The sequence below is a fragment of the Podarcis cretensis genome (assembly GCF_951804945.1).
Source record: "Podarcis cretensis genome assembly, chromosome: 11".
In the NCBI taxonomy this organism is placed as follows: domain Eukaryota; kingdom Metazoa; phylum Chordata; class Lepidosauria; order Squamata; family Lacertidae; genus Podarcis; species Podarcis cretensis.
The window spans coordinates 7,296,288-7,321,251 of NC_137180.1; the positions used below are offsets into that span (position 1 = coordinate 7,296,288).

Consider the following 24,964-nt stretch of genomic DNA (forward strand, 5'->3'; position numbering starts at 1 on the left):
TGCGCTTTGCACCGCGGAGGGAGGCTGGAGGGTTGTTGTCAACAACCACAACCACAACCACAACCACAACCCCCTCCCCAACCATCGCACGCCAGACACGGGGAAAGGTGTTTTTGCGGAGGGCGGCGCGCACTCCCGCTGCCGCCCCGGATGCGCGCGCGCGCGCGGCCCGATCCCCGCCTCGCTCGCTCCCTCCCCGTTTTTCTTTTGGATTTGAGGCTGGGCTCATCTCCCCCCTCCCTTTTTTTTTTCTTTTTTGGTCAAGGAGTTTCTACCCCTCCTTGCGTCAGCCTCACGTCACTTGGCCGGTGGCAGCCCCCGAGCTTGGGCGCCGGAGCAGGAGGCAGGAGCCGCTCTTCGCAGCGGCGAGGGAAGGAGGAGGAGGAGGGAGGCGGCGGCGGCGGCAGTGGCGGCGCGTGGGGCAGCGAAGCGCCTTCTCCCCCCACCGCAACCCCCCACGCGCAGCCCGCTCCCTCCCTGCGCTGTCGGCCCGCAGAAGCGGGGCAGGAGGGCGGCTGACAGCAGCTCCCCGCGGGGCTCCTAGGTAGGAGCACCTGAGGAGAAGAGCGGGCTGGCGCTGCGGCGCCCTGCTGCTGCTGCTGCTTCTTCTCGGGGCGACGCGCGCGCGCGCCGGGCGGGAAGCGGGAGGGGAGGCGAACCCTCGCGCGCCTTTGCCCGGCTGACCCTCACGGGGCGCTTCTCCTTCTCTCTCCCTCTTTCCCTCACAGCCGCTCTCCTCTCGCTTGTCCGCCTCACGGGACTTCTCTCCCCGGCCGCCGGAGCGCAGGAAGGAGGCGCCGCCGTCGCCGCCTAGGGGCGAGGCAAGAAGGCGGCCGCTGAGGCGACTGGTCTGCGCGCGGGAGCCTCGACCATGCCCGAGTGACTGGCTGGCCCTCGCCGGAGCCGCGCTGGATTGATTGGCTTTGGCGGGAAGCGGGAGGGCGAGCACGAGGCCCGCAGCAGCGCCCGCAGCAGCAGCTTCTTCTTCTTCCTCGGCGTCGCCATGGGGGCCTGGCCCAGGACGTGGTGCTGGCGGCGGCGGCGGCAGCAGCAGCAGCTGCACGGCTCCCCTCGGCCGGCGGCCACCCGCTTCTGGAGCTTGTGCTGGCTGGTGCTGGGCGCCTGGCGGGGGCTGGCCGCCTCGGCTTGCCCCGCGTCGTGCACGTGCAGCGCCGAGCAGATCTGGTGCCTGGAGCCCGCCGGCAACCTCACGTCCTTCCCGGTGCTGGGCAAGAGGAGCGCGCCCGAGAAAGTCACCGACATGTGAGTGGTCCGGGGCGGGCGGGCGGGAGCGAGCGAGCGGGGAGGCTCCCACGCCTCTCTCGATGGATAAACCGTTTCCCAATATCCTATCAATATCACCATATCACATAGATAGGTACATGCTTACATACACACGCGTGTATCTGGCGTGTGCGCAATCATCATCATCATCATCATCATCATCATCATAATATCTTTATTGTCATTGCCCCCTCTCAGGGACAACGAAATTTACTAAGGCAATCCTTTCAGATTTCTCATACTTGTGAATGACGCAGACAGGTAGCTTCCTAATTTTCATTTCCAATAGCACCCACTTTTATATGCCAAATGGCCATTCAAACCCATTCTTTTGGTGTGTCTTTTTTTAAAAAGCATTCATCACATTAAAGGCTCATGATTCTTCCCTCTCTTTTAACAACACGCACAAGATCTCATAGCAACAAACCTATAAATTGTTCAATTTGGACTAGGCATATCTATGTTTATCTGCCACAAGTTATGTATAGTCACCATTCTGGTGCTGTGACCGTATGCCAGTAGACCGCTTCTGTCCACCCTTAGAGAATGATGGAGTCACATAAAGACCAACCACTATGTTTGCCTCTGTGCAGAGCCAGCGACAGTCTGTTGTAGCTAATAGGCATGAGAAGGATGGACACCCTTGCGTTGTGAGCCACTCATCTGAGGGTTTTTTAAACCTCTTTTTGGCGTCTCTTTCATAAAATCTTTCTGCACTACCAAAACATTTCACTCCATTCCTGTGTGTTGGAAAAAGGCACCCTAGCCGTAGGCAAATGGGCTGTTCCTAAAGAGATTCTGCATTAAGGAAACTGTCTGAGACCTTTTGTAAAGGCTGTGTAAGACGAGATGGTCTCTGTATAGCAATGCACTTGCTCAAAAGGCAACTCACTGGATGCCTAAAAGCCTCGGCTGATCTAATTTAGATTTGACTTTCCCTGAGATATAATTTGGAAAGCATTTAGCTTATAAATCTTAATTGCCCACAGTCCAATTTGCTGGGAATAAACTAGATGATAAAGCAATAAAGGACATGGATTGGTGTTCATTTTAGTACAAGGCCAGTATTCTGTTACAAACCTGCTGTCAGATTTTGCTGCGGAGAGAGGCAGGAGAACTTGAACATTCCTGCTTATTATTGGGTTTTCACAAGCTGTTAGTGTTCTAAAAATAAGAGGGAACAAGGGCATATAGGCTAGCTGTGTGTAGTAGGCAAAAACCAAAACACTGTTTGTATCATTTTCGTTCAGAGAAAAGAAAAGCAGATGAGATTTATTTTCTCTTCTTAGACTTTACCCGTTTTCATGTTTCCTTAACAGTGTAGATTGTGCGTTTTGTTCTCACTTGCTGTTTCATATTCTGCCATATAAAGTATATGAAGAATTGTGTAACAGTAGTACTGTAAATAAAGAATTCCTTACTTTTCCTTCCTCTAGGATAGGCTACTTCTTAGGTTCCCAAATTGTGGTGTGGGCCTCCCCTTTGGGGGCATAGGAGACTTTGCATGGAAGCCATGCCAATACCAATGAGTGACAGGACCGGTGGGCTCATCTCTCCTACCACCAACCAAGAATTGGGTGGGTTGAATGCCCTGCAGCAGAGGATCACCAGCGATAAATACTGGGTTTGTGGGGTAACTCCTGTTTGCCCAATTGAATGAGAGAAAGAAGCTTGAAAGGCTGCCGTGTTATTTCAACAATATTTCCTTGTATATGATCAGAGATGTTCTCCTCTAGCACACAAGCTCATTTGTAGAAAAGAGTTGGTGCTGCATTAGTGACTTGGGGTGTGAAGAAGGTAAAGTAAGTTTCAGTCAAGGTGGAGGGCAAATTCAAAAAGTTTGGGAAATTCTGGATTACACCATTGTATTATCCTTACTATTACTATAGCAAATTGAGTCCCTCTTAAAAATTAGAGCTGCTGGATTATTTTAATTGGAAAGGCAAAAGTACTTTATTTAGCTTCTCCTTTAGAACACAGTGCTGATTTTTCAACCCAGGCTCCTTTCCCTCTGAAATAGGTAGCTGAGTATAGGCTATATACTACAATAAGAGATAACTGTAAATCAAGAGATGCACGAGATTGCTAAAGACATTTTATTCACTCTTCCACATTGAGCACATTGTTTATTTGCAGAATTTCAAGATACGTGGTTGTGTTCAAGAAGTATTTTTAAAGTTTTTCCTTTGCAGTTTATTTTTAGCTGAAAAATCCATTACCTTCATTATCAATTTCGTAGAAATCCTTGTTCTGGGCTGCCTATATACAGTTCATTGTAGTTCTTCTGCAGCATTTCCCAGTGCCTGGGTTTGGTAGAAACTGATGGATTTGTTTTCTATGACATTGTTCAAAGGGCTTATTTTATTTTGTAGCTCTTTCTTTGACAATAATAAAAGCACATATTTCAGAAAGTGATAGTGACAGCTTGTTTTAATGGTTTTTTGTTCATCTTCAACTCAAGAAAGGTGACATTGATTTGGTACCCCATCCTTTCACAGACACCATCAATCATGAAAAAATTATCTCCTTGTATGCTCTTTAACTATTTCTATTTAATTTGAAATTACCCTGAAAACATACAAGTTAGGTTCATTTCCTCCTTGTATTTCTGAAGTTTGTTGGCAGTATTTGTCCTCCCCCCACCCCTGTTACCACCATTTGATTTTGATAGCATCTACATCATGAATTGGTCATAGAGGAATGGCTAATTTCCCAGGAGATCTTATTGTACAAATTTAAGATACAAAGCATTGAAATTGGCCTTGACACTAAAGGATGAGCAGCTCAAAGTTGTACTCATTATTAAACGTGGGAATTATTTTAGGGTTTCTTTGTAATATTTATGTGGCAACTGCACCATAAATAAACCAACGCTTTATATGTGGCTTCCAAAACTACACACAAACTACATACATAATTGAATGCTTCCAGCCTGGTATGTCTCGTGCTAGTTCATCAGGCATTAAATAATAGCTTTTTCTGTTATATGTGCTGCATATTATAATAGGTGGAGTTTTGCATGCTTTCCCCATGTTAAAAATGTGATGTTCCTAACTTGTGATTTGCTTTTTCTTTAAAAATATTGGGAGCGATTTTATTGCACGTGTTTCGCTATGATTGGTAAATCTCAGCTAATTTAGGAGGCAAACTTTTTTTGTGGGTTTGTGGGGGACTTTAAGGCCTTGTTATTGGAGTCAGTGGAATTTTTCTGTGGAATAGGGGATACACTGTAAAATGGAGGGCTTGCACGGTTTCAACTTTCCCATGCTTTGGTATGTTACAACACAGGGAAGGCTGGAGGGTGGAGTAATTCGGTGGGTGGGAGGGATAAGATCAGCTCAGAATAAGTTGTAAATGTGAGGTTCTGATGTCCTACCTAGGTGAAAATGCTACATTCTTTTGGCTGCCAGACATTAAGATAAATTACTGTTTCCTCACAGAAGCTGACATAGAACTCACAGGGTAGAAATAGAGAATATCATTGGCTTTATGTATGTGGTTTGGGACTGGGCTGATTGAACCAGTTAGGGAGAAGAAGGAATTTTGCCTAAAGTGTTTTGCAGAATCTTTTTTTAAAAAATCTCTCTCAGTAGATTATTCACAAACTTGCTTATCTTTTTAATGAATACAACAGACATGGTCTTATAAGCCTGTGCTTATAATGAGATTGTGTTTGATTCTGTTCCTTGGGGTCCCGGTGTGGGCTTGAAAAGCTTCTGCTACGTATACACACTTGCAATGGTTATTGCTCCGTAATGGGCCATAATCTACTTCTGACATGATTGTTGCAGGTTATTGGCTACACAAATATTCTGATCTTTGCAGTGAGACACTGTAGTAGGGAAATTAATGTAGGCCTTGCTTAGCTGCTGTTGTTACTAACAGCTGAGGAACAAGTGTAAGGTATTTGTTAAGACAGAGAATTCAAAATCTGCACTGGAGGCATTTCAAGGTAGATTCCCCCCCCCCCCCGCAGCGGAATTTCTAGAGTTAAAACATTAACAAGATGGCTAATGGGCTTCTTAGAGTTCTTGATTAATATTTTCTCTTGTGCTAAAATATTCAGTTGCAAAAATCGGGGTAATGTCAATAGCTTATCCTATCAAACTATTTCCTTATAGACTTCTGTATATTGTTGTAGCTAAGATTAGCAGTTCTTCTGTCAAGCTATTACTTCAGACAACCAACGTTTGAAATTAATTGTTCTATTTAAGAACGCATATAATGTGCCAACAGAAAAACAGGCAGCTCTTCAACTCCTCGCCATAGCATTGAAAAAGCAGGTTGTGTATGTGTATATTATGTATATCTAAAAGCCACAGTGTGAATTTGTAATGTGCTTGTAATGTAAACCACTTCAGCCCTGTTAATAAATGAGGCACATTGTGCAATTTAAATAATAAATTATTTAGCAAGGTTTGTAAGCTTGTGCAGAAAGGGGGGTGGGAGGGAGAGATGCTGTTTGCATTCCTGTGAAGCTTTGTCCTGTTAATTTCTTGGGTCTCTTCCATGTTTTGCTCATTATGCTCTTTGCGTAATACAATAAAAGCACCCTCGTTCTTTTGCCCATTTGCTTTTATTTAATGGCCACTGCCAACTTCTACAGAAACTTCTTCTGAGGTTGAATCTGTTTTCCTCTCTGACGATTTGGAGGTGCACAACTTCACCTCCTCACCTTGTACCACTTGCACCAGATTCTGTTTTCTCCTCTTCGTGAGGAGGCAGCAGAAACACAGGCAAGAGCCTGAGACTTCTAGCAGGTTGCAATTTGTCCCCAGTAAGTGTTATCTGAACAGACCCAGATAAATGTCTTGATGGAGATAGAACGGACACCAGGCTGCATGTTGTGGTCATATCTACACTGATACTTCAGGCCAGAGAAATTTGCAATGGAGGAAATCATGCAGGCATTTTTATCTTCGTACTTTTATGTGCCTGGGAAACTATGTGGTAGATTGCCTTGTAGTAACTTTTAAAGGGACAGTTCATTCATTTTTTAAAATAGCCAAGCTGTCTTAAGGTAAGTAGAAAACATTTGCAGGGGCAAGGTTATCTAGGCAAGCTACTGAACATACGGGGGGGGGGGGCTGCAGGAATATGAAGGGCCAGCTCCGCCCCCTTGATGATGCTGTGCATGTCGGCAACTCTTTTCAGTGCAAAGTCAGGCAAGGGGGTCGCCTTAATCTCAAAAAGGGTTCCCAATGGGTTTAGAAACCCTGATGGACCATGTTTCCCATTACCTTATTGAAAACATTTCACATGATGAAGGGGCCCCTCTTCAGACTCAAATCAAGTTACTGGTGCATGTTGTGCTGTCTAGGGGCAGACCACATGATTAATAGAAACACCTGAGGAGGTCTTCTAGCTTTTGCATTTTCACTATCGTGGTTGCCATGGCCTCCTGTTGGCCTTTCAACCTGTTTTGACATGGGATTGATGATGCCCAATATTGCACTGGGAAAAGCTAAGCTTCAGAAGGCAGGGAGCACAACACTTTTAATGGCGCATCTTGCAGGATTCATTTTGTAAGGTGTGAAACATAAGGGTAAAGGTACCCCTGACCATTAGGTCCAGTCGCAGACGACTCTGGGGTTGCGGCCCTCATAATAGAAAACTGTAAATAAACCTATATTGGTTCAATACGGTGGTACCACGGGTTACATACGCTTCAGGTTACAGACTGCTAACCCAGAAAGAGTACCTCGGGTTAAGAACTTTGCTTCAGGATGAGAACAGACATTGTGCAGTGGCGGCGCAGCGGCAGCAGCTGGAGGCCCCATTAGCTAAAGTGGTGCTTCAGGTTAAGAACAGTTTCAGGTTAAGAACGGACCTCCAGAACGAATTAAGTACTTAACCCGAGGTACCACTGTATTTTGTTATATTGTTGTATTGTTTGTTGTGATAGCTTAGACTACTCACATGGTACTTCTGAGCAGATTCTCTTCCTTTTTGCTCAAGAAAAAAAGGTGTGAGTCAGATCTTTTCAAAAGACATCTATACTAGTACTGCCTAAAGCAGAGTCAAAACTGTGGGTAGGCAAACTTAGGCCCGGGGCCCGGATCCGGCCCAATTGCCTTCTAAATCCAGCCTGCGGATGGTCTGGGAATCAGCGTGTTTTTACATGAGTAGCATGTGCCCTTTTATTTAAAATGCATCTCTGGGTTATTAGTGTGGCATAGGAATTCGTTCATTCCTCTCCCCCCCCCCCAAATATAGTCCAGCCCCCCACAAGGTCTGAGGGACAGTGGAGCGGCCCCCTGCTGAAAAAGTTTGCTGACCCCTGGTCAAGACACTGTGAACCTTGATTTAGTGCTAAAGAAGCCCACCATCAATGTTCAGATAATTGTTAACCCAGAATAGCCTTATTCAACCAGGGGGGGAAATCCAATGATTTTGATTGCACCAGTTTTCACATTGTATTGGTTCAGCCACAAGTCACTGTATTAATCTGTGAAACTTTGAAAATTGGACTCTTGTCATGCTTATCACAATCACCATGGGAACCACTTCCCTGTGGAGAGATCTCATGCCTTGTGGTAAACACCTGAGGACCAGAAACACATGTGCAGAGCTAATTGTGTGGGTCCTTCTCACAGAGGTGGATCTGGGGAAGAGCGACTGAACTGGTCGCACTGGGTGTGGAGCCTTGAGGGTGTTGCAGGAGACGCCACAACCAGTCCCTTTTTTCTGGGGGGGACGCAGGGGTACGCATACCCCTAAACATTTTGTGAATCTAAGTTTGGCCTCATTGAGGGGCAGTATTTCAATATGAGTAGGAAAATGAGAGTAGCCCCAAACATTCTTTAAGGGGGGAAAAGCACAGGCCACAACTATAATGTAGAATGGAGGGTGAAAGGCTGGGGGCACCAAATTTTGGAGTTGCATATGGCACTGGTGGAATTTGAGATCCCAAGGTCTGCCACTGCTTCCCACCCAGAGAAGTAATGAGAAGAATCTGTGCAGTTGTTACTGCTAAAAGAGTAACATGGGCTCTCATTATGGGGGGGAAAGATCCTATGATACTAGATATGGATAGCACTGCAAACATAACTGTTGTGGGGTACTGTATAAAATGCATAAATCATCTACAGTGGTGCCTCGCAAGACGAAAAGAATCCGTTCCGCGAGTCTCTTCGTCTAGTGGTTTTTTCGTCTTGCAAAGCAAGCCCATTGACGGCTTAGCGGATTAGCGTTATTAGCGGTTTAGCGGCTTTTAGTGGCTTTTAGCGGCTTATCGGCTTAGCGGATAAGCGGCTTAGCGGCTTAGAAAAGGGGGGGGGAGGAAAAAAACCCCCGCCGGAACTCGCAAGACATTTTCGTCTTGCGAAGCAAGCCCATAGGAAATTCGTTTTGCGAAGCACCTCCAAAACAGAAAACTCTTTCGTCTAGGGAGTTTTCCGTCTTGCGAGGCATTCGTCTTGCGGGGCACCACTGTAATGGTAGACTTGGGTAGTGTCCATAGAGCAGCAAGGGAGGGTATTAGCATGCATCAGGGCACCTCAAGCATTGCAAAAGTATGAAATATCATTAAGGTGGCAATTCCTTTGAAGAAATAGAAGATATAGAAGCATAATTAGTCGCACCAACAGGGTAAAGAACAGCTTCTATCCGTGGGCTGTTAGACTGCTGAATGAAAAGATAACAACAGGGCAACTGACTTTCAGGTTTGGTGGGTGTGCGTCAGTAAACGAGGGGAATTAAGACTGAGAGAGCTGAGTGGGGGGTGCTCGTGTAATCTCACTGTATACAAGTTGCACAAGTGACAATAAAGTATTTCAATTCCTCCCATCACCCCTGTTTCACCAGACCAGTGAAAACTGAATACATACTTGGTACCCATGGAGCTTTGAGTGTCAGTTGGAAAAGAAAAATAAAAGATGGGAGGGGCAGGAGGGAGGAAGATTCCTTCCTCATCACTCACGGAGGACTGGCTGACTGGAACTCTGAACAGGAGCGCTCCTGTTTGGAGGTGGGTATACAGTGCAACATTACGTTGCGGATCCCACTTGTTCAATTTTGATAACAAACCAGGAATCTTTTCATGACTAAATTTTTTTGCCTCACTATTTTATCTGGGATTTCTTATTTGCTTAAGAGGATTTTCTTGTGGTGCTGCCATTTTAGTCAGTCTGTAATGGTTGAAAAAAAAGGTGATGTATCAGACTGTGTGGAATTTATGGATTGATTTATCAGAGTTGCCGAGGAAACCTTGCATAGTGTCTTGTAACAAAGAATGACTTCTTTTCAGCACATAAGAAAATGATCTATAAAACAACTTCAAATTTTTAGTATGATTCTTCTCTTTACCAAATTCTTCCAAGAGATTCTGGCTTGGAAAAACTCAAATGATGTGCTCAGTATGAGTTCAGATAAACACTGCTGATATCTTATTGGAATGATAAGTTTGGTTTCAGTCAGAATTTTTCTTTTTTTTAATTTAGAATTTTTAGCATGGAGTGGCAAGAACAGAGGGAAGCTTAAACTGAATTAAGATAAGATACAGAGATACTGGCGATTGCTCAGTTTTAGGAGGAGCAGCTCTGTGTGTTATTGAGGAGGTCACATTCCCCTTGAAGGACCATGTGTGAGTGTGCTGTGTGTTTGGATTTTGGTTTGCTCTTGAGTCCATGGGGTGGGGCTATGTCCAGGAACCTATTTTTCCTTGGCTGGGCTGCTGCATCCGCTGTGTCTACTAGAAAAATTTAACCCCTGAATGGCTTGGGATCTGTATAGCACAGAGACTTCCACCTTACACCAGTGTTTCCCTGCTTTCTTAAATTATTTGAGGTAATCTTTCTTCATCTACTTGCTGTGTAGGATGTTTAGACTGATGGTGAGATGGGCTACAACCTTTTTGTTGTTGTTGTTGTTGTTGTTGTTGTTCTAGTGCCACAGTTATAACCTCCTTATGGTAAGCTGGGTAGTGTTCTTAGGGATTTTATGAAAAATGGTGACATTGTCTTTGGTTACAAGTCCTACAGTGTGTAAGCTGATTTTAATTCTACTTGCAGATTGTACAGCTGTTTTACAACTTGCAGTTTAGTTATTGTTCATAGAATTCGTAATGCCTGTAACCTGCCTGGAATTAATAAAGAAGCATGGGATATACTTTTGCAAATGAATTAGTTGTGTATAGTTTTGATATGGGTCGTGGAATAGGAAGGAAGTAGTCATTCAGGACAGAAAAAAATGGTCTTTTCACACTGATGACATGTTTAGAAATAGATCTCATTGATTGTGAGAATAGACTCTTACTATAATAAAGTAAGTGTTTTTTGGAGGGTTTTTTTGTTTTGTTTTTTAGAAACGGTGTACTCTGTATCAGATAATGGATAGTTTATGGAGCTCTATGCATGGGACCTAAGGGACGCAGGTGGCGCTGTGGGTTAAACCACAGAGCCTAAGACTTGCCAATCAGAAGGTCGGCGGTTCGAATCCCCGCGACGGGGTGAGTTCCCGTTGCTCAGTCCCTGCTCCTGCCAACCTAGCAGTTCGAAAGCACATCAAAGTGCAAGTAGATAAATAAGTACCGCTCTGGCGGGAAGGTAAACGGCGTTTCCGTGCGCTGCTCTGGTTCGCCAGAAGTAGCTTAGTCATGCTGGTCACATGACCCGGAAGCTGAATGCCACCTCCCTCGGACAATAAAGCGAAATGAGTGCTGCAACCCCAGAGTCGGTCACAACTGGACCTAATGGTCAGGGGTCCCTTTACCTTTACCTATAATAAAGTAAGTGGTTTTTTGAGGGGGTTTTTCCTAGAAACTCGGTGTACTCTGTATCAGATAATGGAAAGTTTATGGAGCTCTATGCATGGGACCGGGGTGGGGTGGGGTAGGTGCCATAAGGTACATCACACAACAAATGGCTGCTTTAAGGGGAAGAAGGCAAAAAGGAGAGCAAGCTCCTGTGCTCACTAATGCAAAACTCCTTATTGTAGGTTAAGAGGAACCTGATCCCCATTTAAAAGAGGTCTCGCTGACTGCTGTAGCACTAGGGATTTGCAGAAGGGCAAGGAGGTCAAGCTGCATAGCTCTGTATATTTCTCACTTATCAATACCGACAGAGGGTCCTGGCTTCTTCTTTTCCTTTTGCAGTTGAAGTCAATATTAATATCCCAAGCTTAGAATCAAGCCACAACTGAAGGTACTTTACGTGGCATTTAGTATTTGACATTCTTTGCTTTCTTTCAGGACTAGTCTGAGGAACATGAAGGCTCTATCAGAATTGGATTCTTGAGCCCAGCCCCCAACCCTGTTGTACACAGAACTATTTTGCATGGTACATAGAAAGTAAGGAAAGAAAGAAAGAAAGAAAGAAAGAGACCAGGCTATCATGGTTGTCACATCCAACCATTGATAAGAATATAGCTGAGTCAATTCATTGGTCCATCTCGCTGGGCACTGACTTGAGAGTAGCTCTCCAGGGTTTCAGGCAGGAATCTCTTCCAGCCCTACCTGGAGATAACTGGAGATAGGACCTGGGACCTCCTCAGGCAAGGCAGATGCTCTACCACTAGACCCGGGCAATTTTTCAATATTTCGTTCCAAATCGGTTATGAAGTCCACCTCACGATAATGGTTTCATAAAGCAGGTGATGATTATGAAAGTATCTGGGAAAGCAGCAGTCAGCCAGCAGCAGAATCTTATCAGCCCTCATAATATACTTCTTTCGAATTTGCCGCAAGCCCCGACTCAGCAATCTAGTAGCCAGTGGGACAGGCTGATAGATGTGGTTTACAGAGATACTGTTCTGAGGTGGCTAGGGGCTTCTTGCTGGGAGCTCCCTTTCCCCTTTGCCCCTCCCTTACCCCCTCCCCCCCGGTGAAAAAAGAAACAGGTCTATGGAAACCCCTGTTGAAGGTGAATTGCCCACCTGAGAGCTCCCAGTTAATTTGGAGTGGTGATAGCTGTATCCATTTAGCAGTGGCGTAAGCCAGCCTTCATTCCATGCCTTGAAGCAGATAGCATTTGCATGCATAGTGCTAGACTATGTGATTCTCAGATATGGTAGGAGAAAGTTGTTTATTATGATGACAAGAGACCAGGTTTTTTTTATGGGTTCATAAATATTGACCCGGTCTACTATTCAGATTCTGTCTCAGCTCACCACCAACGCCTGCCCCTCCCCTAATTATGTGGCATGTGCATTGACGGGGTGAGGAAGGATGGAATTTGGCTTATGTGCTGGTGTTTCCTGGCTGCTCTCCCAAGTTCTCTGCATTTGTCAAAGGACTTGGGGAGAGGCAGGACCCTGCATCTTTGCCCCCTCTGTCTTCAAAGTTTCCTCCATTAATCTAACACAGGCATAGGCAAACTCAGCCCTCCAGATGTTTTGGGACTACAACTCTCATCATCCTTGACCACTGGTCCTGTTAGCTGGGGATGATGGGAGTTGTAGTCCCAAAACATCTGGAGGGCTGAGTTTGCCTATGCCTGATCTAACAGAACTCGCTGCACAGCAGTGATGATTCCACTTGTATCAATCTCTTCTTGTGCTTGTTATCAAATAGCAACCCACCCACCCCGCCTTGAATATCTCTGTGATGGGGCAGCATGTTCTCCATTACATCCCACTGGGATGTGCATCTTGCCCCTAAGTGTTGCCACTGGGGCATTAGTAGGATTTATGGCAGTTTTATGGCCTCTTAACTCTTCATTCCTCCTTCCACTCTCTCTAACTGTTGGTGTGAAGTCAGCAGTTGCTGTGTGAAGTGGAGGATACCATAGGGTAAAATCAGGCATCCTGGGCAAATTGCCAGCAGGCACTGGAAATCAACCAAATGAACATGTGGGAGAAGCAAGGGTGGATGGGACATGAGCTAGGTAATTGATCCTTGTGATTGGCAGTCACACTTAGGGATGGATCAGTTTGTTTCCAATCTGTATCACTTTTATATATGTTCATTCAAAAGTCTATTCCAGATCATTTCTGCATTAACTTGCAAATTTTTAAAAACAAGAATGTGTAAGCAACTTTGCATTTAAATATTTAAATGCTATTTTGAATGTCTTTCATCGCAAAACAAGCGTTTATAAATGTGTTTTTAAAATGTAAATATTTTTGTTAAAGTATGCATTTTATGTGCATTTGGGTATATTTTTTGGAGCTGGGAATTGCATTGCACACTTGGAGAAGTGTGAAATCTGAAGGTTAACTATTTTCCGTTTTGAACATTAGTCCAGGAGATGCAGATCAGGCCGATTTGCAATAACTGAATTCCTCAAGCTAGACTCTCAGGCTAATGTGTGCATGTATCTCGCTCTCCCTGTCCTGTTTCCTAGTTTCCCAGACAAAGCAGGGGAGTGGTCAGCTAAGAACTGAAGTCCTATGAGAACCAGAGACCTGGCAAGGGAGCTGTCCAGCAGTGCCAGCAAGGTCAAATTTCAAGTGCTGATTAGCAAGGGGGAGCCAAAGAGACAGCTAGGATTAGGTGATGGTCCATAGGATTATTGTACAACAGATTCCAAGCAGCAGCTGAGGGTTTTTGTAGTCAGTATGGACTTCAGAGTGACCCTGCCCTTGACCATTGCTTAACAATTAAACTAATTCTTATCTCAGGGCAGCACAAATGCTTCTCCAGCTACTGGCTTTATCTTCCTAACCCTAATATGAGGTAGGTTGAGATTGAGAGGCAGTTGAGTTGCTCAAAGTCACCAACTAAGGCTAAGCTTTGTGGCTGGGCAGAAATGTGAGCTCATTTGCCTCTGACAGTGAAGCTAGAACATTGTGGCTAGTAGCCATTGGTAGCTTTTATCCTCTGTGAAATTGTCTAATCCTCTTATAAAGCCATCAAAGTTGGTGGCCATGCCAAGGAGGGAATGCCACAGTTTAACTATGCATTGTATGGTGCACCTCCTTTTGTTCCTTCTGAATCTCTCAGCATTTTAGCTTCATTTGCTGTCCCTGTGTTCTAGTATTATGAAAAAGGAAGAAAAACTTTTCTCTATTCATTTTTTCCACACCATATATAATTTTAAACACCTTTATCATGTTCTCTTACTTGCTTGTTCTCTGAACTTAAAAGCCCCAAATGCTGTAATATTTCCTCGCAGGGGAGTTGTTCCAACCTCTTGGTCATTTTGGTTGCCCTTTTCCAACTCGAAAATATCTTTTGAAGTAAGGTGATCAGAATATTATTATTACTATTATTAACCTCTCAGTGGCTTTGGACACCATCAACCATGGTATCCTTCAGGAGCAGCTGTCTGAGTTATGGGTGGGTAGCACCATTTGCTCTTCAACCTTATGAAGACTTCCTTGTGGGGTTCCTCAGGGTTCAATTTTATCTCCCATGCTATTTAACATCTACATGAAACCATTGAATGGGCTCATCTGGAGTTATGGAGTACGTTGTCAGCCTGGCACCTTCATTATATATCTTTAGGTGCCAGGCAAAAACATTCCTCTTTTCCCAGGCCTTTGGCTAATTAAGCAATGTATGGCCTTTTAAACTTTGTTGTTATTTTGTTTGTTACTATGTTATGAATTTTGTGTTCTTATAACTGTTCTGTGATCTTCGGGTGAAGGGCGGTAGGGCTTGCCGATCAGAAGGTCGGCGGTTCGAATCCCCGTGACAGGGTGAGCTTCCATTGCTCAGTCCCTGCTCCTTCCAACCTAGCAGTTCGAAAGCACGTCAAAGTGCAAGTAGATAAATAGGTACCGCTCTGGTGGGAAGGTAAACGCCATTTCCGTGCGCTGCTCTGGTTCGCCAGAAGTGGCTTAGTCATGCTGGCCACATGACCTGGAAGCTGTCTGTGGACAAACGCCAGCTCCCTCGGCCAGTAAAATGAGATGAGCGCCGCAACCCCAGAGTCGTTTGCAACTGGACTTAACTGTCAGGGGTCCCTTTACCTTCACTAATAACAGTAAACAATATTCCAAGAGCAGTCACATCATAGATTTGTATGGTTTTATTGACATCTTTATTTTCATTCCCTTTCTTAACAATCCCTGTCATGCCATTCACCATTTTAACAGACCTACACAGCTGCACGCTGCATCAACATCTTCGCTAGGACCTCAAGGTCTCCTTTCTGGTCAGTCACTGGCCAGTGCAAACCCCACCAATGTATATGCAAAATTAGGATTTCTTGCTCCAATTGATGCACTAACTGAAGTGATGATAGATGCTTTTTATCAGAGAAGCCACCTGGGCCCCTATGGACAAAGAGAGTTATAAGAGTAACCCTGAACTGCATACCTATTTCTTCAGTGGGAGTGTAACCTCATTTAAAACAGGCAGACACCCCAGTTCTCATCCCTGGGAATCACTTAGAAGAAGAAGAAGAGTTTGGATTTGATATCCCGCTTTATCACTACCCTAAGGAGTTTTAAAGCGGCTAACATTCTCCTTTCCCTCCCCCCCCCACAACGGACACTCTGTGAGGTGAGTGGGGCTGAGAGACTTCAGAGAAGTGTGACTAGCCCAAGGTCACCCAGCAGCTGCATGTGGAGGAGCAAGGAAGCGAACCTGGTTCACCAGATTATGAGACTACCGCTCTTAACCACTACACCACACTGGCTCTGTCTTTGTAGGATTCAGCATCAGTCTACTGACCCTCATTCACAGTGCCCTAGAAGAGTTGCTCATGGAACCAGATTTCCTCTTACAAATCCCAGCACTACCTCCCATGCTGTTTCAGAGGGTCACAGACCCTCCAGGGCAGCTTTTCAGGAGACACATAGAAAGGGGAAAGTTCAAAAATTGCCCCCCTTTTCCACGGAGGGCATCCCATCAGTGACACTTGGCACATTGGAAATCTGGATCCAACCTTGATATATAGTCTGCCTTGTTTCAAGAAGAGGGTTTGGTATATTTTCTCCTTTTCCCTAACAGCCAGCACAAATACAGTTGAAGTGAAAGTTAGCTGAATCCCAGAAACATGGCTGTTCACTAAGGAATGTTTGTTCATTAACCTTCAAAATGCCTTTCCCCAACACAATGAAATAAAGCTCAACAGATAACCGAGGAGTGTTTTGTTGGGGAGGGCGAGAATGGGAGGTGGGGTGGAAAGTGTGTGTTTGTAAATATGTTTTCCACAAAGGGGATTTATGGCAGTAGAGCTTGAGCCAAATTGCAGTATTATTTCTTTTTACCTAAGTAGTTCATGCTAGTGTGTGGTGGGTTTTTGAGTGTGCTGTTGCTGCTCTGAATTGTGTGGGGCAACTTCAATGTTGCTTGTACAAGACATGAACATCAAAAGGCTTAGGTAGACATATTTTGGCTATCAAACTGTTTTGAAGCATTGGAAAAGACTATAAACATGCCATGTTAAAAATTTTAAAAGTGATTATTTACTGGGAACAAACTATGTTAAAGGGTCCTAAAGCATGAAGTGTATTAATGTTATGAGATATTCCTTAGCTTTTCCAAAATCTTTGGGCTGAATGAAACTGCTTTTGCTTGTGGCTGTATGTGTCATAAGCTAGTTTTGGAAAGATTAATTATCAGTACTAGTATTCAGAAATGTAACATCTTTTTTAAAGAATAAGACACACAAGGAAAGTAATTTCTGGTGGGAATATATGAGTATTTAAATATATGTGCATATAAAAATGCGAGTTCGTTGTCTATCTTGGTTATATAATTGGACCTTCTGTATGTTGCAGTCTCATCTCTTTTAAAGTTTCTTACATACTGGACATTCAGTGTCCATGATATATTTCATTGGCTCTAAGCAAGTTGGTTTTAAGGCTGTAGTAAGGTGCATGCAGGACCTCAGTCATCAAAGGCTATGTTCTGCATGATTGGCAAGCTAAGTTGGTTGGTTTGACAGGTTGGATTATGTGTTGCAGCTGGTGGGACCCCCATAATCTTTTGTAAGATCACTGCCCTATCCAGGTACCCAATCATTGAGTTTCAAGTATTTGTCCCTATTTGTGGGCCTGCAAGACAGAATTTGGATTCTCTTTGTGTGCCATCCAACTGACTACCCAATAGTACCTCTCTCTGAGTTGGTAGAGGTGGTCTCAAGGGTGTTGTTGGTCTCCCTCAGATGTACAGTGGTGCCCCGCAAGACGAACGCCTCGCAAGACGGAAAACCCGCTAGACGAAAGGGTTTTCCGATTTGGAGGCGCTTCGCAAAACGAATTTCCCTATGGGCTTGCTTCGCAAGACGAAAATGTCTTGCGAGTTCCTGCGGGTTTCCCCCCTTTCCCCCCCCTTTTCCTAAGCCGCTAAGCCGCTTATCAGCTGATCCGCTGATAAGCCGCTTAACAGCTGATCGCTAAAAGCCGCTAAACCGCTAATAGCGCTAATCCGCTAAGCTGTCAATGGGCTTGCTTCGCAAGACGAAAAAACCGCTAGACGAAGAGCCTCACGGAACGGATTAATTTTGTCTTGCGAGGCACCACTGTATTATGCAGAGAAGGATAGGAGTTTAAGGTATTTTAAGACCATTGAGAATAGTGTTCCTGCCCCCTGATATTTATTATTTTGCCGCTTTGTAAACCATTACATACCCTTCTTTGAACTTCAACATTTGTACTTTTCTATTTTATTGTATTAACCATATCTTTTTAACTTCTCTGTGCTACCTAGGGGGCCTTTTGAAAATAAAAATGGCATACAAACGTAGACTTCATCCTAAACTAATTTAGCTGATGAAAGGATTCTCTGTGTGTTTGTTTTGGGTTGAGAGAATACATACCAAATACATATCCCTTGAACTTGCCAGGTTTTAGTTTTGGGGATTTTAGCCAGGTTAAGATGGTAGCTGTTTTTTTGAGCTGGGCTGAAATATCATAGAAAATAATTCTTTTGCTCTCCCCTCCAAGAATTATTTTTTAAACTCATACGTTAATTGCTGTAGAATTTCAGCCCCACCATGCTCCCATCCCCAGTTTTGTTACCTGTGATTATTGTTTAATATTGTTACAGGAAGCAATGGGCTTGAACTGTACTACTTTCCAGCCACCCCATTGTTTGCTTCATCCACCATCATAAAGTAAAAATAGTCACTTTCTGTATTAACTGAGCTGTTTAAAAACAATAATTTCCCTGTCCATCCCACAAAAAATTCTCTTCTACTCCAGACCTGAAAACTGTTGAGAGAAGACTGCCTTCTCTCTGGAGAATATTCAGCGAAACGGTGGATAATGGAAACTGTTTTTGTTTAGCTCTAGACCTTTTCTTTTACCATGTATAACAGAGCCTACCCTGATATTCCCGGTTTGGGTTCTGAGAGTATCCATGTGCAGATGCCAAATTTTACAGCTAAATACAGTAATAGGAATTTGGAAGAGAAGAGCGGAAGCATGGAGATAGGTACTGCATGTTGATAAGAAGTAGGTCGTCATTGAGGATTGTTGTGGCTTTGCCTAAAGACTAAAATAATTAGAAAGTGTACTTATCTTGTAGGTCAGTTGTGATCCCCACACTCTGCTTAAGTTCTAGCAATGGGGCTGGATTGGGCCGGTTACAAAAGCTTTGGATCTCAGGGTTGTTGACATTTTCCTATGGCATACAAATGGAACATTGGGGCTTCCATAATCTGCTCATGCCTTAGAGTGATTTTCTTGTAAGGCTATTCAATTAAATAAAAGGAAAGCTATTTCTAAGAGCAGAACACGCTACATTTCTCAAGATTGCCCTCAAAAAGCCATGGTAATGTCAGAGCTTTTAGGAATATTAATGTTTGATAAGTAACATCAAGGTAGAGTACAGTAGTTGTGAAAGAGGCAGAAATAGCCTTTAGCCAGAGCAGAGGTTTTGCTTCAAACCTCTGTCTGACTCAGGAGTCAGTGCACAGATCTGTATGTGTGGCTGGGATGGAGAGCACACATCAGTTGCTGTCATCCCCACCCCCAATTAACCCAGGTGATCTACATTGTAGTCTGCAACACCTGGTGGAGTGAAGCAAAAGCAGTACTGTGCGTTGATACCAAAGTGCTTGCAAAGCAGACGGCTCTAAATTATTCAGGCAAGTGAACATTGCTCCAAGCAGAGGCAAGTAATATACTCTGCATAGTTCAACTTTGCATAGTTACTATCCTCTGGCCCTTTGGGAGAATTCCTTCTTGAACACCACTCTGCTCCCTGTCAGTGATGGTACTCTGAGCAGGAGGGCCAGCTTGAATAAAATATTGGTGGGTGGGGGGCAGCTAAGCCACGCCCCACATAAGTGATCACATGACACTGCACACACACCATATGAATGGCAATGCCCATCAACTTTGTGGAGGACCGGCCAACTCAAATATTTTAGGGGATGCAAAGGGACCTTGGCCCCTAGGAGTTGGCTCTTACGAGCATGTGACAAAGTCTGTCCACTGAGAGTCACCCCTAACTTTACTGGGCACATGTTTCCAACAACATCCAGTTAGGCAGGGTGTGGGAATCAGTACTTGATCTCAGAAGATCATAGCAGTGAAGTGAAAGATTAACATCTGTAAACAACCTAGCAAGATCCCCAAATCCTATCACAGTGTAGTTCTTTGCTCCCATTCTATTCTGTTCTAAAATGTTATTTCTCTAATAAGAGTGAAGCCTTCAGGCTTTCAGCTTGAAAAAATAAGGACAATTTTTTATAGTTAGTAGTCTTTCAATTTAAATAGCTTCCTCCTATTGTATCTTGTCTCCGTTGTTATTTTATTACTGTCATCGTGTCACCATTTAAATTTAACTAGATCAAATTCCCTTATTCTGTATTCATTGTAGAATTCTCTATTTGTTTAGATGGCCTACATTGTCTTGTGGCTTTTTGCCTTTTCAAAATGATGGCTCCCTAACTAATAACATGTACTGTTATGCTTTGAATTTATTGGTTTTGAGCTCATCCTGTTTGTTCTACACAGCAATTCTCCATATCTCTGTTATCCGCAGGGTTTTCCAACATGCTCCTCCTTTCTATCCAAGATTGCTAATGAAAAGAGAATTAAAATAATAATTCCAAGATCAATCCATAAGCATGACCTTCTGGTTCTGAGTAGAAAGTTTAAATTACAGTTCCTATGTTAATATCTATTTGTAGAGAATTTACATTTAAGGTAAACCAAGTGGGGTGCATTTCCTGGTCCACCCAGCAGAGGGCCACAGGCAAACACCCAAAGCAGTGATTGGTGTAAGCCTGTAAACCTTCAAGCCATGGTTCTTTGTCCCATGCTGAATTTTATCTATCCAGTCTGCTCCCTGTTGGGAAAAGAGACAAAGAAACAGCATGGAGGATGGTACCTGACAATGCTTGGAGCATTTCCACCTCAAGAAGGGGGCACCATAGGACACATTTTTCCAAGGTTCCCCTTAAACTTGGAGCTGCAAGAAGCAGCCCATGGGGGGGGGAGAGATTTCAAATGCCCCCCCAGCTGCAATTCTTGGTTTTAGCACTGCATAGTAGAGGATCCACAGCTTGTGTCACATTTTAGTGACCCAAGTGCAGGACCCAAGAGACCAGGCATTTGATTATATACTCAGGGTCATCTTAAGCATATCCGGCGCTGTGGTGCTAAGATCCCTCTGGTCCGTCCCCCCATCGGCAACTCCAAAACAAGGGAGGGGGCAGTAGAAAATGTCCTCTGCCTCCCACACCGCCCCAATCCCCGGTGTGGTGGCAGCGATCAAGCAGGAAAACTTGCTGGCGGACATGGCGCCTGAGAAGGCAGCCCAGGAAGCCTGCACGCCACCTTTTGCCAGGAAGCAGGAGGAGGACAACGACCGGTAGCAGGGCTGTTTTTCACAGATGCAGAGGCTTGGGAGGGAAGTTGCACACCCGCCATCCATATAGTTGGCAGGGTGCAGCTGGCGGGCGTGCAGGGAAAGGGGAGGCTGCTGGCAAAGCCGCGGGGCTCCCCCACTCGCTAGGGCGCCCCTGAGAGACCGGCGCCCTGGCGTAACGAACCACTAACACCAATGGGAAAGATGGCTCTGTATATACTAACAACATTGTGAAAGTAGATTAAGAAAACTGAAAGGGTGGTAGTTAACCTGTGCTGAACTGGAGTACTATCAGCTTTAATGTTTTTTTCTTTTTTTCTTTTTTTTAAAAAAAGCACGCATAAGGGGGTTACATACTTAGTTGAAAGACAATAATGGGAGGAGAAATGTGTAGATTGGTCTTGGGGAGAATGTAGGGAGGGTGTACATAAGAAGGAGCCTGGTTTTTGTTTTTTAATGTAAACAAATAGAAGAAAGAGGCTTCTTTAGTAACACCCCTAATTTATCCTTTCACAAAACAACCTGATTTTGTAAACAGGTTTTGAACATTCAGCGTGAGATCCTTTGCCTAGCTTGAGGAGAGAATTGCTCTAATGTGAACTGACGATCAACAAGGGGTTTATCCTTATTATCTCTAGTGTTGTTTCATGAGTTTTGCACTGTCTCTTAATGAGCACTAAAGGTTTAGATGAGTTTGCCTGTGATGGCTCGCAGGGGGGAGATTGTGAATAAACCTCTCCCGTAATTTCTATTTTATTTTATATTTATTTTTCTGTGGCTTTCCTGTTCATCCCCTGCTGTACTGTCACTCTGATGTGATGCACATGATACTGGTGTACTGTGCAATGAAGACCAATGTATACCAACAGTGGCTGATGTTTAGACTTCTCAATAACCTTCAGTCTAAGCAGGGTTTGAGGTCATTATTAGGCATGAATTTGGAGGGAAGATGCACAGTCATTGGAAGTGGTGGCAGATGTTTTCCCTTGAATCAAGGGCGTGATAAAACGTTAAATGTCTGGTCATTTAAAAATAGATCCAAACTAGCAGACAGTCAATAACTTGTATCAAATTTGTACAGATCAGTTTTTGTAATTTTACATTTTAATATTCCAGTCTAAACAATTTTCGTTGTAGTTTTGTCTCTACACTTTAAGGCTTGAGATCCCTCAATTACTTACAGTGCTCCATTAAGGTTAAACTCAATTATTTCTCATCAGATCTCTGTTGCACACATTTAACTCACAGTGTCAAATTATAATCCATGCTTGGTAGCCGAGCATTCTGTGTTTGTGTTTAACTCAGGGTGTGATGTGATAGACACACAGAGTTCATTAAGACTAAGATCATTAGACTTGGCTAGTTATCTCTTCTGCTTTTTCAGAGAAAATAATCAACCTAGAAAGGAGTAAGTGAAATCCATTGTGGTATAATGGATTGAGTGCCAGAACAGGACCTCTTTAAACCTTATGCTTGAATTCTTCTTTCTTATGATGCTCCTGCAAGCCTGTAGCCCTATTTGGGTGTTAGTAGTTCATGAAATTACCAGTATGTGAGGGAAAGAACAGGGGTGTGCCAGTCTGCCCTATCCCTGCTGCTGTATCTCCTGAGGCCACCTCTGCCCCAGCTGCCAGGGTTCTAAATCATATAGGGAGCCTATGCATGTGTAGCAGGCCCCCAACTCCAGACCTTCCCAACAAGACCTTCCCCACTACAATAATGCATCAACAGCCTTCTTAACTGGCATCTCTCTCTCTCTCTCTCTCTCTCTTAAATAGTTACATTGCAAACCAACGGAAATTAGAAAGCATAAATGAAAGTGATGTCAGAAGCTACGTTGGATTAAGAAATTTGTGAGTATATCATTTTTCATGTTTATTATTATAAACCACATGTCTTTGTCCATTGTTGCATATGCTCTGTAGGGGTTAGGCAGAGTTCCTGCATATTTGGGCATCCCTGTTTATTTTAATGAAAAGAACAACTTTGCAAATGAAAAGGAATATATGTCCTTTCCATTGCATTTTGAAGCTCTCACATGCACCGTGGACGGTTTAATAAGGGCAGTAGTGCTTAATAATCTTTAGAATCACAGTACTATGTGCCTTCCCCAAATGTGTGCCCTCCAGATATTTTGAACTACAATGTCCATTATTTCTGAGCATTGGCCATCTGAGCCTGATGAGAGTTGTAGTCCAAAACATCTGGAAGGGACCAGGTTGGCCATGGCTGCTTTAGACGTGCTGTGGTTACTGAACCAATATAAATAATCATGAAATACCTTGAGCTATTAAGGTAAAAGATAAAGGATCCCTGGGCGGTTAAGTCCAGTCAAAGGTGACTATGGGGTGTGGCACTCATTTCACTTCAGGCCGATGGACCTGGCATTTGTACACAGACAGCTTTCCGGGTTATGTGGCCAGCATGACTAAACCGCTTCTGGCGCAACAGGACACCGTGATGGAAACCAGAGCGCATGGAAACACCATTTACCTTCCCGCTGCAGCAGTACCTATTTATCTACTTACATTGGTATGCTTTCGAATTGCTAGGTTGGCAGAAGCTTGAATTATTATGCAGCATTAAAAAGGATTAAAGATCACTTGACAATTCTAACTTGCATTTGTGTTTTTTGCCAGAACTGTGGTGAATTCAGGTTTGAAGTTTGTCTCAACCAAAGCTTTCCTGAAAAATCCCAGCCTGCATTACATGTAAGTAAAAACTTAATGGTTCCAGAATACGCAAAACTTTATCATACATCATTACCTTATTTGCAATCCATGTGAAGAAAATTAGAGGGATGCTGTTTAAAAATAGCAAGCTGTGACCTTCCCCAAAGTATTGCAGTGAATCATTGGTGGTTCAAGACTCCTGATCAGGGTTCACACCAACCTGGAACAAACATTTTTTGTGGCTTGCAAAGGTGTTCACGTGTCTGTTCACGTGTCTGAGACTCCTTCAGGTAGTGATAAAGCAGGATATCAAATCCAAACTCCTCTTCCTCTTCACGTGTGTGTGTGTAGATTTCAGGAGAGGGAAAAGAAAACAACATATTTCTCATCCCCTCAAAGCCTTTCCTGGCTGTTCTAAATGACAGGTTTGGGGCTGATTGCCAGCCTTGCACCTTTATCACTACGTAGCAAAGTGGGTGTGTCTGAAAAAAGAAAGGGAAAATATGCTGTTTTCATTTGCCTTCTTCTTGAAACCTCTCTGCATTGTGAGAAGTGGAAAGTTTTTTAACCTTAATCCTGATCCTGACCCTAATCTGTCCTGTTATGGGTTCAAGCAGGCTAATCCATGGCTCTCCCCTTTACCTTATTATTTATCCTCTAACACCTTCGAAAGCATTGAGCATTGTTGAACCATTTTAGCATTACCTTAATTTCCTTTTTCATTAATGCACTACTTCCATTTTTCTGCGTGCAGAAAGCACTCTATTGTTTGTGGTTGGCCCTGTTTTGCTACCATACTGATGGCAGTGGATTGTTCAAGTTCAGTTTAGAAAGAATGATAAATGGAAATCATCTACAGTAATGTAGATATATCTGGTTATATGTTGGAAGTGTGTTTTAAGTAAAAAAGTGGTTGCTGATTTTGCTTTTCATTCTGGATTGTTAACAGCTTGTGATACGGTATGATGACTAAAGAGCCATGGATTTCAAGCTTGGAATCTAAGGGAAGAAAAATATTAGATACCAATGACCTGCTAATTGCCACTTTGCAAATTCCATGTTTTATATTTACACATAAAAATATCATGTATTCCTGTGAGACACACAGCACCTGAGCTAGCAGCAGAATGCTGATGGAGATAGCCATTTAAATGCATGTGCATATTTGTATATTGTCAAAAGCAGTATACTACAGATATACACTTGGATGCACATTCTAATGTATCTGAGAAATGTTAGTGATACAGCAAGTGATATGCCTGTGGATATTTACTGTTGTATATATGTTATACCTGGGACGCAGGTGGCGCTGTGGGTAAAAGCCTCAGCGCCTAGGGCTTGCCGATCGGAAGGTTGG

At 43.7% G+C, this 24,964-nt stretch overlaps 1 protein-coding gene across 1 annotated transcript in view; it reads left to right on the forward strand.

The window, feature by feature from the left end:
* Positions 1-1,047: 1,047 nt before the first annotated feature.
* Positions 1,048-24,964, forward strand: part of NTRK2 (neurotrophic receptor tyrosine kinase 2) — a 187,453-nt gene continuing 163,536 nt past the window's right edge. Inside the window, exons 1-3 of the mRNA XM_079996083.1 lie at positions 1,048-1,263; positions 22,714-22,788; positions 23,575-23,646. The gene's annotated coding sequence lies outside the window, so the exon portion shown is untranslated. The remainder of the gene's footprint in view (positions 1,264-22,713; positions 22,789-23,574; positions 23,647-24,964) is intronic.